General features: G+C 40.1%; 1 protein-coding gene, 1 non-coding gene and 1 pseudogene across 12 annotated transcripts in view; 2 read left to right on the forward strand and 1 right to left on the reverse strand.

The window, feature by feature from the left end:
- Dlg2 (discs large MAGUK scaffold protein 2) overlaps nt 1-18315 on the forward strand; it is a 1165863-nt gene that overhangs the window by 921426 nt on the left and 226122 nt on the right. The gene's annotated exons all lie outside the window — the stretch shown is intronic.
- On the forward strand, nt 5430-5502 carry Trnaa-cgc (transfer RNA alanine (anticodon CGC)). The gene has a single exon. It is a non-coding gene; the product is annotated as a tRNA-Ala (tRNA).
- Nucleotides 9396-9702, reverse strand: LOC143641410 (ubiquitin-conjugating enzyme E2 variant 1 pseudogene; annotated as a pseudogene).

The following is an 18315-nucleotide window of genomic DNA, read 5'->3' on the forward strand; positions in this document are numbered from 1 at the left end:
GCAAGCTCAGCACATGTATTATATAATTCTCATAACAGTATAGTAGTAGTCCCAGGGTATCCAGGGGGGATTTGTTCCAGGACTCCCCACAGATATCAATATCCATGAAATGGCATGGTATTTTCTTATAACCTCTGAACATCCTCTCTATACTTTATTTTTAAGTTTTTTATTTTTATTAACATATGATACATATTAATGTGATATATTTGCACATGCAAAAGCATGATACATTTTTGCATTTGATACTACTAATCAAATTCAACCTCCTTATCTCCACCCCTTCAACCTTTAGTAATCACTATTTGACATTCAACTCAACTTTTTAGCTTTCATATATACAGTATTTATCTTTCCTCATCTGACTATTCCACTTAATATAGTGTCCCCCAGCTTCATTTTGCTGCAACAGTTTTTTATTCTTCTTTTCAGCTGAATGTCTCCCCCAGCTCTTTTTGTGTACATTATATATGTATAATCACATTTTCTTTATCTACATAAAGATAACACATTTTCTTTATGCAATTATCTGTTGATGGGCACTTGGATTGATTTTATGTCTTAGTTATTGTTGATATTAATGCAATAAACATGAGCATGCAGGGATCTCTCTCTCTCTCTCTCTCTCTCTCTCTCTCTCTCTCTCTCTCTCTCTCTCATGGGGGATTGAACCCAGAGGTACATAACCACTGAGCTACATGCTCAGCCCTTATTTATTTATTTTTTTATTATTTTTGAGAAAAGTTGTCACTAAGTTACTTAGGGCCTCACTAAGTAACTGAGGCTGGCTTTGAACTTGCTATCCTTCTACCTCAGCCTCCTGAGTCACTGGAATTACAGGTGCAGGAATCTCTTTGGTATGCTGATTTCATTTTCTTTGGACCTATACCCAAAAGTGGGATTGCTAGATCATATAGTAGATCTATTTTTAATTCTTTTAGGAATCATCATATTGTTCTGTGTATTTTAAAATCATCACTAGGTTACTTAGAATACCAAATACAATGTAAATACTAAGCAAACAGTTGTTATACTGTATTGTTTAGGAAATAATGATAAGGGAAAAATCTGTATGTGATCAGCACAAATATAATTTTATTTTTCTTAATATTTTCTGAGTTTGTTAGAATGCATAGGGATATAGAGGCCTGACTGTACATTAAAGTAATGCCCACCAAATTATAAATTAATATTTACCACTAGTTCCTTACAAAACTTACTGAGAGACCCTGAAGTCTAAATAGAGAAGAAAATTGGTATTAATTTCACTGGCTAATAGGAAAAGTTAGGAACTGAGGATAAGAGATGGGGCTAGGGACCACAAGACTTGCTGCCAGGGCTGCCGCTCCTTGCAATCAGCTTTAATAATGACTCTGTCTCTATGCATGGGGCTCTGACTATAGATTTATTGATCTGTACTTTTCTTCTACTAAAATTAAAATAATCCAAAGAAGGAAAAGAAAATGTGCTCCCCAATCTTTGGAGATAGGACTCTCCTGTAGTTTTAAAATGATCTCAGCAGATCTTTATTGAGCACCTGCTATGTTATATGCCGGGTATGGTGATAGATGTTGTAGTAAAAATCAAAGATGATTTCCATCCTCATAAAGCTTATAGTGTGGTTATGAGACCAATGTAATGCAATGTAATCAATACTATAAGGGTCTTCTAGGCTGCTAAGGGAGGAGCTCAGCTTGATGAGATGATCAGAGAAGGCTCCCTGGGAGAAATGTCAAATCTAAGATGTGATCTATTGAGAAGTCAGCTCTGAAGAGTGGAAAGAAGGAACAGAGTAGAAAAGTAGGATACACACAGAGAGAACACTCAGCCTGCGCTAGGAAGGGGAAGTAGTTCAATGAACTGGAATTTAGATGAATTTCTGATGGGGCCTGGATTGTTAGGAAAGTCCCAAATCACAGAAAGATCTTTATTCCCTGTTGGAGTTTGATTTTTTTTTTTAAGGTTGAAAGTAGTAAGGTCAATTAAATGGTTTTGAGCAAGAAAGTAAAAGGATCTATTTTTTCATTAGAAAAAAAAAATCACATCTCTGCCATGAACAGAATACTGGGAGAGAGAACAGTCATTAAGAAGTATAGAGAGGTGATGGGAGGGGAGGGGAAGGGAGGGGAGGGGAGGGGGTATAGGAAGGGCAGCAGAATAAAATAGACACTAGTGTTGCAGTATGTATATATGTGGCCATATAACCAATGTGATCCTGCAACCTGTACACGTGGAAAAATGAGAATTCATACCCCATTTGAATCAAATGTATGATATGTCAAGATCATTGTATTGTCATGAGCAACTAATTAAAAAAAAGAAGAAGAAGACAGAGATGGGCATCATTGATCTAAGAAGCAGAGAGGCAAGATGTAGGCCTCAGTTGGCTGCTCCTCTGTCTGCTTCAGGGTTGATACTATAAAGATTACAGGCATATTCATTCCCCTTTAAAATACTACAAGTACTACTCTTTTTAACTACCTGAGTGCTTGTATTTTTAGTTTCTTTTGATAGAGATAATACTCAATGATATGCTGAGACATTTAAAAAGTTAGTCATAGCATATCCTATGTACATTTAATGTTTACTAGGACATATATGTATGAGATACTATTGATTTAGTCTATGGAATATTTGAGCATTCTTTGCCAAAAATACTAAGAATTCCTGGGAAATTTTGATCCTCAAATTTGGAACCAGAGGGAAAGAATTATAGCTATTAGCAATGACTCAGTTGATCCTTTTAAAAGAACTCCTATAATGATAGCTATTATTTATTGAATTTATCGTATGCACCAGATTTACCACTACTACCTCATTTTTCAGCTGAGGAAATAGATATTAATGTTAGAGAAGTTAAGTAACCTGGAGTAGATTCTGCCTACTTCAGAATCTCCTGGGAGTTTAGTGGACCGAATGTTTGAATTCTGCCCCTAACACTTACCATCAATGTCATCTTAGATCTACTACTTAATCTCTAGTAGTGTCAGTTTCCTTATCTGTTAAGTGGACATAATATTTATCACACGGAGTTAGATAATTATTAAAGTAGATAATGAATATGAACAAACGTAAAAGTCTCAATAAATTATCTTTTCACCGTGCGATTTTCTCTTTCTCCTCCTTTTTCTTACCATTTTATGTCCCTTCTCCACCCACTTTATTTTTTCTTAATCTTCACATAATGTTAAACTAATTTTTTAGTACTTATATAGTTGTATTTGTGTTTTTTTTTCTGAAACAACAGTTTATGTTTTGCTAAGAAATTGTTGAGGAATCACATTGCTTATGTGACCCTTAGTAAAAAATATGTCCTATTTTCATGACTTCAGTCTAGGAATATATTTATTTTCAGGTCTACTCTGGCAATTTAACTCCACATGCTTGATAATCTAGAGATGAGTCATTCACCCAATGCCCTGCTCAGCAGATATCTATGTTCCTAGCCAAGTCTCTCTTCATCTGTGGACACTCTCAAGCCCTCTGACAGTCAGAAAAAAGTGAAGTCAGGTCTCCTGGGATATAGCCAGCAATTGATGAAGCAAGTGCAGAATTACAGATGGTGCAATTGCCACAGTGCAGTAGAGAGTTTTCTAAAGTGTATCTTGGAATTTATTCATCTTTTTTTTAAAGCATATTTCCCAACACATATTAAAATCTACAATAAAAGCTTAATGAATGAAACTGGAATATTTATCTTCTGCAAATCTCTTCCTTATGCCACTCCAAAAGTTGCCAAAAATGCAATACTCCAGTCCAGCTTTCAAGGCCTTCCATGATCTGGTTTCCATCATTTCTATCATGCTACTCATGTAGAGATGTGTCCCACGTTTAAATATTTTCTTCAGCCTTCTCCTGAAAAATATTTTCTCATGCCTATCTCCAAATATATTTTCCTGGTGTTCCTTTCCTCTGAAACTCTCTTTTGGAGATAACCCATTCTTCAGGTCTCAGTGTGAGACCTGCTTGTTCTGACTGGTCCATGTTAAAGTGGCCTTCTGCATTCTTCTAACTTATAGGAAAAGTTTGGAATCCAGAGCTGGAATATCTAGGTTCAAATTCTTCTTTAGGGATGATTTTTTTTTTAACTTTTTGGACAACGTCCTTATCTGTAAGAAGACAGAAGATCAGAGGTTTTTGGAAGGATTAAAATGGAAAGAAAACAGGTGAAACTATTATATAACTAGTATGATAATTTGCCTAGAATCATTTCTGTCATATTTGTTTCTTTCCCTTTTTATGTTAATTCAACTTTCAATTAAAGTATTTAATAAAAAATTCTTAAAAGAAAGGATGTGCATATTCTATCAGAGGGCTTTTCAAACATTCATGTACTTATGAATAATCTGGGGATCTTGTCAAAAGGCAGATTCTAACTCAGAAGCTCTGGGAATGACTTGAGCTTCTACAATTTTAGGAAGCTCCCAGGGCAGTTGCTGATTTTGCGACTTTTGCCCATTGAGCACACTTTGATTAGCAAGGCTTCCTATAAACCCTAACAAAGAAGGCAGTGGAACACTCATGCTTTATTTTGCCTTCTATCCAGGGTCTAGCTATTATATTTGCATGCTCACCTTCATCTTATTGTCCAATTATGTTTTTCTTCCTGTAACTTTCTTCACAACTACAAAAGATGGCTAGCTGGGAACTTATCTTGGTCCCACATAAATGTTAGTCAGCCCTGGGTGTCAAGTGCAATTACTTCAGAATAAATATAAAATTCACCAGGAAATTCGCAGGACTCCCACAGGGTGAACTTGATCTGCACTGAGGTGCCTGCTGCACGATGACAGTCAAATGACTCACTTGACGTCAAGTCACACACGGACGTCATCCAGTCACCTGGGAAGACCTCCTTTTGCAGTAAACGATGCCACAGAGGCATCTAAATAAGGAGAAACTCTGGAAGGCTGGTTATCTGTCAACCTTCAGCCATACAACAGTGCCCTAGTAGCTCAAGTGGCCATAGTCTCTACAGATATTGACCCGTAAAAAGAGACCCTTTCCCAGTCCACAGCTTATTAATAATATTTTGGCCTTTCATGGATGGGTCATCTTCTTGATCTAGTTCTCAATGTGTGTACAAGACAAGAAAGAATGGATATCTGGTTTTGACTTGCATATAGTACTTTGTATTTCTAGCACAAGAGGGGTGTAGGAGGTGACTGTTGACATGGTTTTATAGTCAGAGGTGCTCACGTACTGGTTGTACAGGACCTTAGAGATGTCATGTAATTTAAGTACCAAGCATTGCATTGGTCAAAAGAGGCTAATAGACTAAATGGGAAAGTTCATGTTAAGCATTTATCATAAACCTTTTCATGCAGTTAGGGCTTCATAAGTATTGGATATGTTTATTAGCATTACAGATAATAGCTATTAGCATCTTTATAACTAATAGAGTTCATTAATAATATGTGTTTTGGGCTGGGGATATAGCTCAGTTGGTAGAGTGCTTGCCTCGCATGCACAAGGCCCTGGGTTCAATCCCTAGCATCATCATCATCATCATCATCATCATAATGTGTTTCATTTACTTTTTTTGTAGTGCTGGGGTACATTTTGGTTTTATTTCTGGAGTATATTGTTATGAAATGACTCTCCATGCCCTCAACTTCCTGTCACTACTGGAAAAAAACACAAAATTTTTGAGTCAGAAAATTTAGATCCACGTCTAAGCCCTCAATGTCTTCTATGTCCTACTAACTACGTGAATGTCCTTGCAGCAGTTACAAGCTTTAATTATGCCATCCAAGTCCGTAAATAGGAACATGTTATGTAAACTGTATATTGTTGCTAATTTGTCTTTGATTACTCTTTCTCTTTCCAGTGGCCCTCCTCTCTGTTCCTAAAAATCATCCATCTTAGTGCTTACTATGTGTTATACTGAAATTATGGGCTTTACATATCTTCTGGTGTAGATGGAAAGTACCTTGTAGAACCTATATTAATTCAATTTAATGATTTCTGAATGCCTTGAACGGAATAGTTCATGACAGTGTATTTGCCTCATATTCCTCCCTCATTTGCTTTCTTAAGCCTCTTTCATCATGTTACATTTTCCTTATTAACACTTTTCTTTAAAACCCTTCTCAAAATGCCTACTGCAGCAGGGATTGGTGAGGGGGAACAGACCAATCCAGTGCAATATGGGCAACACTAGAGGAGAGTTAAAATGGGAAGAGAGCCTAGCTGGATTTTCAGAGACTCTAATCTGTCTTTTCAGTGACCACCTACTTCAGCTCAGAATCTTCTTTCCCCTTCCAATTGTTAGGGAAGTCAAGTGTTACATTCTAAGCTATTTGGGAGAAATCAAATCTCAGTACAACCACATCTGCCCCTGAGGACCTGTGTCAATAATTTGAAGAGTCAAGATTCACCTTTTGAAACAAAAGACAAGACAGTTATATAACCTAAAGCTTTCTGTTATAAACAAAATCTGCAGATATTCAGAAAGCTAAATTAAACTCTGAACTTCCTGCTCAGCCACAAAGCATCATGGGCAGTCTAAAGAATATGACCAACACTGGGGTAGTAATTGTAATGTTGCCAAATGAAACACTGTTCATTTTCCAGCCTGTGTGATTTAAAAGCCTGCCCAGATTAATTGGCTACAAAGCAAGCTGAGGTTGAGTTTACTTTACACTGTGGTTTGCTGCTTAATGAGCAATCTTTTTTTCACAGTACTAGGGACTGAACCTGGAATCCATGCAAGGCAAGTACACCTGCAGCCAGATCACACTGTCTTGAAATGATTCCCAAATTTCTGGCATTGTTTTATGTTTTTATATCTTCCACAGGTTACATAGCTGTTTCTCTTCTTTGTTTACAGTCAGAACTTGGACCACTGATATTTTTCTCCTTACAGGTGTTAGTAATTTCTACTAATTTGTTTTGCGGGTATGGGCTAGTGATTCCTCCAAAAGTAACCATGACTCACTGTTTCATTTAATATTCAACAAATATTTGCTGAGCACCAGCAAGGTGCCAGATACTGTTCTACTGGATGGAGATTTTCCCTGTATGCCACAGTGGCCATGGTATAGATTATACTTTAAAAGATAATGATCTTTGGATCAATTTAGGAATTTGAAACTTAGCATCAATACTAAGATTATAGAATTACATTTGTTACACTTGCTATGTGCCAGGTACTAATAATGAATTATTTTACATGTGTCATACAATCTTCCCCACAGCCCTGTGATGTAATACAGTGAGTATAATGCCTTTTTACAGGTAAAAAAGCTGTGGCTTAGGAATATTATTACATAGTTTGCTTAAGATTGTATAATAGGTATCAAAGGTGGAGCACTTATCCAGGCCCATCTGACATAAAGTCAACATTCTTAACCACTATGTTCTACCTTCTGGAAAATTCCATCTTGTCAGGATCAAAAAAGATTGATTTAACTCTGCTGGGTGCCACAATACAAGGAAGATCAGATGTGGTTCCTGCTCTCAGGAACCACTACTTACTGGAAGGAACTGACACTCAACTGGTCTCAAAAGTATTGTGTTCTTCTTATGTGTCATACATGGCTAACTATGAGAGATTAGCATGTGGAAGGCATGGTTTCCATCCTCAAGGAACTCACTCTAGTCAAAGATACAAAAGCAGCAACTCCTAAGAGCAACTGGTTCCTACTTCTACATTCCCAGTTAGGAGTTATGTGGACACTTATTGGCACTGGTAGACGCCATATTCTAGGGTTCAACAGGCTCATCTCTGTCCACCATTGATGACTTCAGGCAGGCAGACCACTTAGATTCTAGAAAACTGTTTCCTCATATTTAAAATTGAGGTGAAAATATAATCTACATCGTGAATTGATTTTGATGATTAAGCGACAAAATACTTGTGATTTCATGTATGTAACTTAAATATTAATAATGATTTTCTTGTATGGCTTAGGGAAATCTTAATGGTGGTGTGCTTGAATTCAGCTGTACATCTTTTCTGTCAAAGTAACTCAAGGCATTGCTGCAGCAACCAAATTCACATAGCCATAACCTGAAATCACTTTGCCCCAACTGCCACACCTGTCCTTGCACTCTAACAAGGAGTCTACTCACTCCTCTGGTATGCACAAAACTGGAAGTGCAAGGGAGTTGGCACCCCATCGGCAAATCTTGACAACTGGAGAGGAAGGGAACTGGAAGATAGAAGTTTTCCTTCTCATCTCTTGGACAGAAAGTTCCAAACTGCATTATGTATGCTTCTCAGAAGGTCCCAGAGGGAGGGAGCCCCAAGTGCTCACAACAGTAAATAGCTCAATGGCACAATTTGTATTCGTTCCTCTCCTTCCATATTCACTCTCCTCCCTGGGATCACTGCTCAAGATGACCCATTACATGTGAACCTTTGTGTAAATCAGTACAAATTACCTTGAACCTTTTCTATAAATTACTTTCTAGGGAATTGTGCAAGTGCGGATGGGTGGTGGTGGGAAAGGGAGGGTGGGAATGGGAAATTTCCAGATTAAGAAATGCATAAGGGGATGGGGTTGTGGCTCAGTGGTAGAGTGCTTGCCTAGTGCCTAGTGTGAGACACTGGGTTCGATTCTCAGCACCACATATAAATAAATAAATAATAAAGGTCCATTAACCTTTCAAAAGAAATGCATATGCTAGAGCATTGTCACCTTGCTTATTTGGATTCCCTGTAGGACAAGATTGCCAAGTAGTCACCCAGCCACTGCCTTAATATGTCCTATGAGAGGAATATACTATCTCCAATACCACTTGCAGGCACTTCTATATTGCTATAACCCTGGCACCTAGAGTAATATCTGCCATGTACTAGGAGCTTAATAAATATTCTTAAATGATTTTTAAGTGTAAATTTGACTGGTTTTAAAATTTTTAAGTTGAAAATTATATTGGTTTGTTTAATGACTGCAACTCTACCTTCGTTTGTCTTTCAGACTCTAGATTTCTAAGAGCCATACCTAATAAGCCTTCATAAGTGAGAGAGAGAGAGAGAGAGAGAGAGAGAGAGAGATTTCACAAATAATTCATTGCCAAGGGACCTGTAAATCTTTTAATGGCATGCTTTAACAAATAAACTAATGAAAGTAAGTGAAAACTGTAAATGTTTCTACCTTAGTTAATTGACATAGGATTTTTTCCCCCATTTTGTTAAATCCTGTTAGCAATATGAAATGTCAAGGAGATTTGGACTTAGAAGATCAGAAGTTTCATTTATATGACTTAATATTTCAGTGACTTTTTTTGTTATTGTAGCACAACTTACATATTTCAAATTAACAAAAAATTAATGTTATTTACAGTATCTTAAGATAAATTGCCTTTGGATGGGAACTTTCTTTTCAGTATTTTGAGGTATACAAGATGTATTTAGAAAATTTACCACTGTGGAATATAAAGACCACTTAAGTTGAATGAAGAGGAGGCCTGTGGTTTTTTCTTTGTGATAAATTGCTGTAACACTGTCCTTCCAACAGCTGAGGGAGCTTCATATTTTCTTTAGACATCATTAAGTGCTACAACTCTTACAGAACAATTTTGATGCTATATTAATTCTGCCATTTGGCTAGCACTGATGTGACTCTTGGGTCCACCATCCATTAGAACTATTAACTTCATATTAATTTTTGTTACAAATCTTACAAAGGGGTGTGCTTCTGGGTATTTAGGTTCACATTTTATTTTAAGCCTCTGTATTTGGCTTTCATACATTGTCTGAGCCCATGGTGGCTGCCATCTTACATTGCTGTTGCTCAAAAGCCAGTCCTTACTTCCATATTTCAGTAACTTTAAGGTTTAATTTTTGCCTGCTGAATTATATATTTTTTTAAAAATCTTCTAATTATAATGGTATTACACATTTATTATTGAAACTTTTAAAAATACAGAAGCATATTTATTAAAAAAAAGAAATGACTGATAATTTCTAGAACCCAGAGTCTCCCACCAGTTGAATGTTCAGGCTTATTTTATTTCAGTCCTATTTGTATACATGAAATCCATAGTGGAGATTACACTTTAGGTGCAACTTCCTATCTTGATTCACTTCAGTTACATTATAAAAGAAGTATTTGACAATGTCATTTAAAATACATTAAAAATAATTTTTAAATTGGCAAGTTGTTCACATTTTAATATGTACCCTTCACTTTAAAAATTAAATATTTATTTGTTTTTATTTTTTGGTATCAGGGATTGAATCCAGGGGTGCTTAATCACTGAACCACATCCCCATACCTTTTAATTTAATTTAATTTTATTTTATTTTGAGCAGGGTATTACTAAATTGCTTAGGGCCTTGCTAAATTGCTGAGGTTGGCTTTGAACTTGCCATCCTCCTGCCTCTGCCTCCTGAGCTGCTGGGATTACAGGTGTGCACCACCAAGCCTGGCTTAAATATCTTAAAGTAGTATTTTATTGGTATTTTTTAAACTATAAAATAAAGAATAAAATAACCAAAAAATAATTCTTACTGATTTCATGTTAGGTCTTTTTCATTTTCCCCTATGTCTTGTAAACTGAAATCATGCTGTATATGATTGTTGATAACCTCTCTTTTCATGACCATTTCTTTATGTCATTACTCTGGGTGTGTGTGTGTGGGGTGTGTGTGTGTGTGTGTGTGTGTGTGTGTGTTAGTTAAAGCAAAATTTCAATAAATCTAAGAATTGTGTTGGAAGCAATAGTATTGCTTTAGCCAATTTTCTACTATTAAAATATTTTTAAGTTGTTTCCTATTTTTCAGCACTATTAATAACATTTTCCTGGTGAATATTTGGTTAAATTGATATATTTTCTTTACATGGCTTTTCAGAGCTCTCATCTAAAATGAAACACTTTTGAGCTGGGACTGTAGCTCAGTGGTAGAGCACTTGTATAGCGCGTGCGAGGCCCTGGGTTTGATCCTCAGCACCACATAAAAATAAATAAATAAAATAATGGTATTGTGTCCAGCTATTTCTAAAAAAAGTTAAAAAAAAAAAAAACTTTTCCAGATAGTTGACATAGAAATGACAGAATATTTAGATGGTACAAAAACAGAATTTTGTTACTGATATTTTCATGTGTACCCTTCTATTAATACTTGACATTATAAAACATTATAATTAAAGTACATAGATTAATAAAGTCCTATTTTGTTTCCTGATTACTATTTTTATTAGCAGGTTTATAGGACAAATAGTAGGATTTTGTGATGTGTTAAAACAGATTTATTTTCCATTAAAAGTGACCTTCATTATAAACACATTTGTGGCCTGCAGAGATAATGAGTTTTACCAGTTAAAGATGCTAGGTGAAGGAAAATGCATGTTGTTTTCCTAGGGCTATATAAGAATTCAATCTTGTCTGTGAGATGCTGGAACAGCACCAACGTAACATAGAAGATAATGTATTTTCCCCATAGGGGACTGGATTGATATATCACTATGTTATCATTCATAGTACATTTGGGAAGAACTGCAGTCCCTTACCAACAGTATGCATTTTCCAGCTTTCCATCTTGTCTTCTAAAGATGTTTGTATGGATTATGGTAAAATTGCTTGTAGCAAATCTTACCTATTAGCATCTCTTTCTGCTCCGGTCTGGAGACCTGCAGTAACTTTAAAAGTCTAAGAGGTAATGCTTTAGTTGACTTTTATTGCTCCATGAAGCTCATCTAGCTAGGGGAAGTTTTTGTGTATACCTGGAAGGGTGGGGCAGGGAGAGAGATCCGAGCATCTCCAAACTCAGTACAATATATAGGAATTAGAGCTTTCACTGAGTCTAGCCCAATAAGTACATGGCACAATTAGCAGAGCAAGCTGACCTTGCTTCCTCTGTCTCTACCCACACCAGCCTCCTTCTGCCTTTAACAGATTGTTTTTTCTCTTCTAAGGCTGTCATCCAGATCACCTATTTGACTTCTATAGGCAACAATGACAACTACCATTCACACAGCTCTTTCAGTCTTTGTACTAGATACTTTGTAATTTCATGCACTTAGCATCCCATGAGATAGGTCTAATTCAACCTCTTTATAGATAAGGAAATTGAGATTCACAAAAGTAAAAAGAATTCCAGGTTAACAAAAGATGTTTGAAATTATATGTCTAGATCTCTATTTCACCACACCCCTAAAAAATTGTTTTTAAAACCAGTACTTACTTCTGACTCTGTTAATCCTTTTGTACTAGACTGAACTGCCTGTTTAAGAGCATTCAGGTAAAAAGAAAAAAAGAGAGAGACAGACAGAGAGGAGCAGGGGGAATTTGCTGACATATCCTTATCCCAAGTCAACGCTAAGTTTGCAAAGATGGTAAGTTCTGGCAAGATCAGGCAAGACACCTTCAGTATCTTCTAAAGCTGACAAAAGAAGTAAAAAAAAAATATATATATTATCCTTCCACCACAGTAATGTGGAACACCCTAAGGACGTTCCCCTGGCAGAGAGCAGTGCTGACTCTCTCTCAACTTCTAATTAAAGAAGTTAACCTGTCAAACACACAAAATGACAGAAACCTCATTGTGTACTCAGTCCTGTGGGAGGTGGTTCCTGGCCCCCCTCTTTAGCCTTATCCTGTCAAGCAGGCTCATTTTTTCCCCTTAAGATCCAGACAAACTGATTCGAAGATGGCCGCGAAGGGAGTGCAGTAACTCCGAGTACTGCGTCACTGTGAGGGAAAATGATGAGTTAGAACGGCTAAAAGCTATCTTGTCAGGAATTTCCAGCAAAATTGGGGTGCTCCAAAACCTAGTGGAAGGACTTTCATCGCACGAGGATCAGCTTCAGGGGCTCAAAAGTGAGCGATTTGTCCGTACGGAGCGCTGATTGTTCGGCAGATCGCCCTGTGGCTGGAGTCTGCGGCGCGCACTGGGAAACGACGGGCTGGTGCCGCAGAGATACAGCGATGCTGATTCTGCGGGCTCCTGCCAGCTAGGCATTTGCTGAGCTCGGAGCTGAATTCTGGGTTGGAGACGGGGAAGGAAACGGTCCAGTTCGGTTCTCCACACCGGTCAGACCACGGAGGAAGCCAGCGGCCACCATCTTCGAGAGCCGACGTCACCATCCTTGTTTTTGACTGATTGCAGCTCTTTCAGCTATAGATCAGGTAATTTCAGGCTGACAATTGTCTGCGTCTCGCAGACAAATTGCTCAGACTTAGTGCTAAATAACACGCGGAAACTGCTTCTTGGAGCCTGCTCCTATCAGAACACGCACCGAGCCCGGAGCGGCGGAGCTCCGACTACCGGAGCTGCTCTGGCCCAGGGCTATAGAACCCGCGGAAACTGCTTCTTGGAGCCTGCTCCTGTCGGAGCATGCACCAAGTCCGGAGAGGCCGAATTCTGGCTCCCGGAACTGCTCTGGCCCAGGGATAAAGATCCCGCGGAAACTGTCTCTCGGTCCGGGTCCTGCTGAATACTGTGAAGGACAGAGGGGCGGAGCAGAGCCGCCGCCAGAGCCCGGATCAGGTCCAGCGACCCGCCGGCGTGGTGTCGCGTCGCTCCGGCTAGAGCAGGGGCCGAACAGAGCCGCCGCCTGCGCCCGGAAGAGGTCCAGCGACCCGCCGGCGTGGTGTCGCGTCGCTCCGGCTAGAGCAGGGGCCGAACAGAGCCGCCGCCAGAGCCCGGAACAGGCACAGCGACCCGCCGGCGTGGTGTCGCGTCACTCCGGCTAGAGCAGGGGCCGAACAGAGCCGCCGCCTGCGCCCGGAACAGGCACAGCGACCCGCCGGCGGCTAGAGCAGGGGCCGAACAGAGCCACCGCCTGCGCCCGGAAGAGGTCCAGCGACCCGCCGGCGTGGTGTCGCGTCGCTCTGGCTAGAGCAGGGGCTGAACAGAGCCGCTGCCAGAGCCCGGAACAGGCCATGCGACCCGCCGGCGTGGTGTCGCGTCACTCCGGCTAGAGCAGGGGCCGAACAGAGCCTCTGCCTGCGCCCGGAACAGGTCCAGCGACCCGCCGGCGTGGTGTCGCGTCGCTCCAGCTAGAGCAGGGGCCCAACAGAGCCACCGCCAGAGCCCAGAACAGGCCCAGCGACCCGCCGGCGTGGTGTCACGTCGCTCCGGCTAGAGCAGGGGCTGAACAGAGCTGCCGCCTGCGCCCGGAACAGGTCCTGTGACCTGCCGGCGTGGTTGTCAAAAAACCCCAATTGGAGTAGGGGGAAAGCAGATCCTCCACCCGCGTCCGCAAGGTAGGCAGGCCTGTGACAGTCTGGTAGAACAGCCCCAGCGGCCTGCTGGCGTGGTAGACACGTCACACCACTTGGGGGAGGGGCAGAGCAGAGCCGCTCCCCGAGCCTGGATCAGGCCCAGCGGCCCGCCAGCGTGGCAGTCACATCACTCCATTTGGAGTAGGGGCAGAGCAGAGCCGACGCCCGAGCCTGCAAGGTAGACAGACTTGCGACCGACCGGCGGAACAGGCCCAGCGGTCTACTGGTGTGGTAGACACATCACACAAATTGGAGGAGGGGCAGAGCAGAGCTGCCTCCCGGAGCCCGCTAGGTAGACAGACCCGCGTCCGACCGGCGGATCAGGCCCAGCGGCCTGCTGGTGTGGTAGACACGTAACCCGTCATCCCAATTGGAGTAGGGGCAGAGCAGAGCCTTCTCCCGCGGTCGGTGTAGGCCCAGCGGCCCGACAGCGTCGTAGTCACGTCAACCCAGTTGGAGCAGGGACAGGGCAGAGCCGCCACTCGCGCCCAGAACAGGTCCAGCGACCTGCCGGTGTAGTAGTCAAGACACCCCAAGTGGAGTAGGGGCAAAGCAGATCCTCCACCCGCGCCCGCAAGGTAAGCAGGCCTGTGACAGACTGGCGGAACAGGCCCAGCGGCCTGCCGGCGTGGTAGACACGTCACACCACCTGGGTGAGGGGCTGAGCAGAGCCGCAGCCCGGGCCCAGAACAGGCACAGCGACCTGCCGGCGTGGTAGTCACGACAACCCAATTGGAGAAGGGGCAGAGCAGAGCCGCCGCCCACGCCTGCAAGGTAGTCAGATCCGCGACTAACTGGTGGAACAGGCCCAGGGGTTCACGGACGTGGTGACGTGGTAGACAAGTCACACCAATAGGAGGAAGGGCAGAGCAGAGCCGCTGCCCGCGCCTCCAAGGTAGGCAGACCTGCGACCGACTGGCAGAACAGTCCCAGCGGCCCGCCAGCGTGGTAGACAGATCACCCCATTTGGAGGAGGAGCAGAGCTGCCGCCCGCCCCTGCAAGGGAGACTTTTCAACTATACAAGAGCAATATAAATATATAGGGGGAAAATTTCAAAAACACAACAGTTTCACTAAGCAGAAAGAAACACGAGCAATATGAAAAGACAAGGAAAGAAAGGACCACAAGCAATGCAGGTCAACTCAACTTTAGAAGAGGTTATAGCTGCAGCAGATGGAATGTCAGATAAAGAATTCAGGATATACATGCTGCAAATGATCTGGAGCCTCAAGGAAGACATTAGACAGCAAAATCAGACAATGAAAGATCATTTCGACCACTTCGACAATGTATTACATAAACAAATCCAAGAAGCAAAAGATCAACTATACAGGGAGATAGAGGTAATAAAAAACAAACAAACAGAAATCCTAGAAATGCAGGAAGCAATAAACCAACTTAAAAACTCAATTGAGAATACTACCAGCAGAGTAGAACACTTAGAAGATAGAACATCAGACAATGAAGACAAAGTATTTCAACTTGAAAAGAACATAGATAGCTCAGCAAAACTGTTAAGAAACCATGAGCAGAACATCCAAGAAATATGGGATAATATAAAGAGACCAAACTTAAGAATCATTGGGATACAGGAAGGTATAGAGGTCCAAACCAAAGGAATGAACTACCTATTCAATGAAATAATACGAGAAAACTTCCCAGACTTGAAGAATGAGACAGAATCCCAAATCCTAGAAGCATACAGGACGCCGAATGTGCAAAATCATAAGAGATCCACACCTAGACACATTATAATGAAGATGCCCAACATACAGAATAAGGAGAGAATTTTAAAAGCTACAAGAGAAAGGAAGCAAATTACATTTAGGGGTAAACCAATCAGGATAACAGCTGATCTTTCAACACAGACTCTGAAAGCTAGAAGATCCTGGAATAACATATTTCAAAAACTGAAAGAAAATGGGTTCCAACCAAGAATCACGTATCCAGCGAAATTAAGCTTCAGGATGGAAGATGAAATTAAAACCTTCCACGATAAACAAAAGTTAAAAGAATTTGCAGCTAGAAAACCATGTCTTCAAAACATCCTCGGCAAAACATTACAGGAAGAGGAAATGGAAAATAACAATGAAAACCAACAGTGGGAGGTAGGACAGTAAAGGGGGGGAAAAATATTCAAAAAGGAAAACAAACCATGTATAGTAACATAAATAAACAATTATGGCTGGAAGAACAACCCATATCTCAATAATAACCCTAAATGTTAATGGCTTAAACTCACCAATCAAGAGACACAGGCTAGTAGAATGGATCACAAAACAAGACCCAACAATATGCTGCCTACAGGAGACGCATTTGATAGGAAAAGACATACATAGACTGAAGGTGAAAGGTTGGGAAAAATCATATCACTCATATGGACTTCGGAAACAAGCAGGAGTGTCCATACTCATATCAAATAAAATAGATTTCAAGCCAAAGTTAATCAAAAGGGATAAAGAGGGACACTACATACTGCTCAAGGGAACCATACACCAACAAGACATAACTATCATAAATATATATGCCCCAAACAATGGTGCAGCTATGTTCATCAAACAAACTCTTCTCAAGTTCAAGAGTCTAATAGACCAACATACAATAATCATGGGAGACTTCAACACACCTCTCTCACCACTAGACAGATCTTCCAAACAAAAGTTGAATAAGGAAACTATAGAACTCAATAACACAATTAATAACCTAGACTTAATTGATATATATAGAATATACCACCCAACATCAAGCAGTTACACTTTTTTCTCAGCAGCACATGGATCCTTCTCAAAAATAGATCATATATTATGTCACAGGGCAACTCTTAGACAATATAAAGGAGTGGAGATAATACCATGCATCTTATCTGATCATAATGGAATGAAACTGAAAATCAACGATAAAAGAAGGAAGGAAAAAACATGCATCACTTGGAGAATGAACAATTGGTTACTAAATGATCAATGGGTTATAGAAGACATAAAGGAGGAAATTAAAAAATTCTTAGAGATAAATGAATGCACAGACACAACATATAGGAATCTATGGGACACATTAAAAGCAGTTCTAAGAGGAAAATTCATTGCTTGGAGTTCATTCCTTAAAAAAAGAAGAAACCAACAAATAAATGATCTCATACTCCATCTCAAAATCCTAGAAAAAGAAGAGCAAAACAACAGCAAAAGAAGTAGAAGGCAAGAAATTATTAAAATCAGAGCTGAAATTAATGAAATCGAAACAAAAGAAACAATTGAAAAGATTGACAAAACTAAAAGTTGGTTCTTTGAAAAAATAAATAAAATCGACAGACCCTTAGCCATGCTAACGAAGAGAAGAAGGGAGAGAAATCAAATAACTAGCATACGGGATGAAAAAGGCAATATCACAACAGACACTTCAGAAATACAGAAGATAATCAGAAACTATTTTGAATCCTTATACTCCAATAAAATAGAAGATAGTGAAGGCATCGATAAATTTCTTAAGTCATATGATCTGCCCAGATTAAGGCAGGAGGATATAGACAACCTAAACAGACCAATATCAATTGAGGAAATAGAAGAAACCATCAAAAGACTACCAACTAAGAAAAGCCCAGGACCGGATGGGTATACAGCAGAGTTTTACAAAACCTTTAAAGAGGAACTAACACCAATACTTTTCAAGCTATTTCAGGAAATAGAAAAAGAGGGAGAACTTCCAAATTCATTCTACGAGGCCAACATCACCCTGATTCCTAAACCAGACAAAGACACTTCAAAGAAAGAAAACTACAGACCAATATCTCTAATGAACCTAGATGCAAAAATCCTCAATAAAATTTTGGCAAATCGGATTCAAAAACATATCAAAAAAATTGTGCACCATGATCAAGTAGGATTCATCCCTGGGATGCAAGGCTGGTTCAATATACGGAAATCAATTAATGTTATTCACCACATCAATAGACTTAAAAATAAGAACCATATGATCATTTCGATAGATGCAGAAAAAGCATTCGACAAAGTACAGCATCCCTTTATGTTCAAAACGCTAGAAAAACTAGGGATAACAGGAACTTACCTCAACATTGTAAAAGCAATCTATGCTAAACCTCAGGCTAGCATCATTCTGAATGGAGAAAAATTGAAGGCATTCCC

The sequence above is a fragment of the Callospermophilus lateralis genome, chromosome 2, assembly GCF_048772815.1.
Source record: "Callospermophilus lateralis isolate mCalLat2 chromosome 2, mCalLat2.hap1, whole genome shotgun sequence".
Classification (NCBI taxonomy): domain Eukaryota; kingdom Metazoa; phylum Chordata; class Mammalia; order Rodentia; family Sciuridae; genus Callospermophilus; species Callospermophilus lateralis.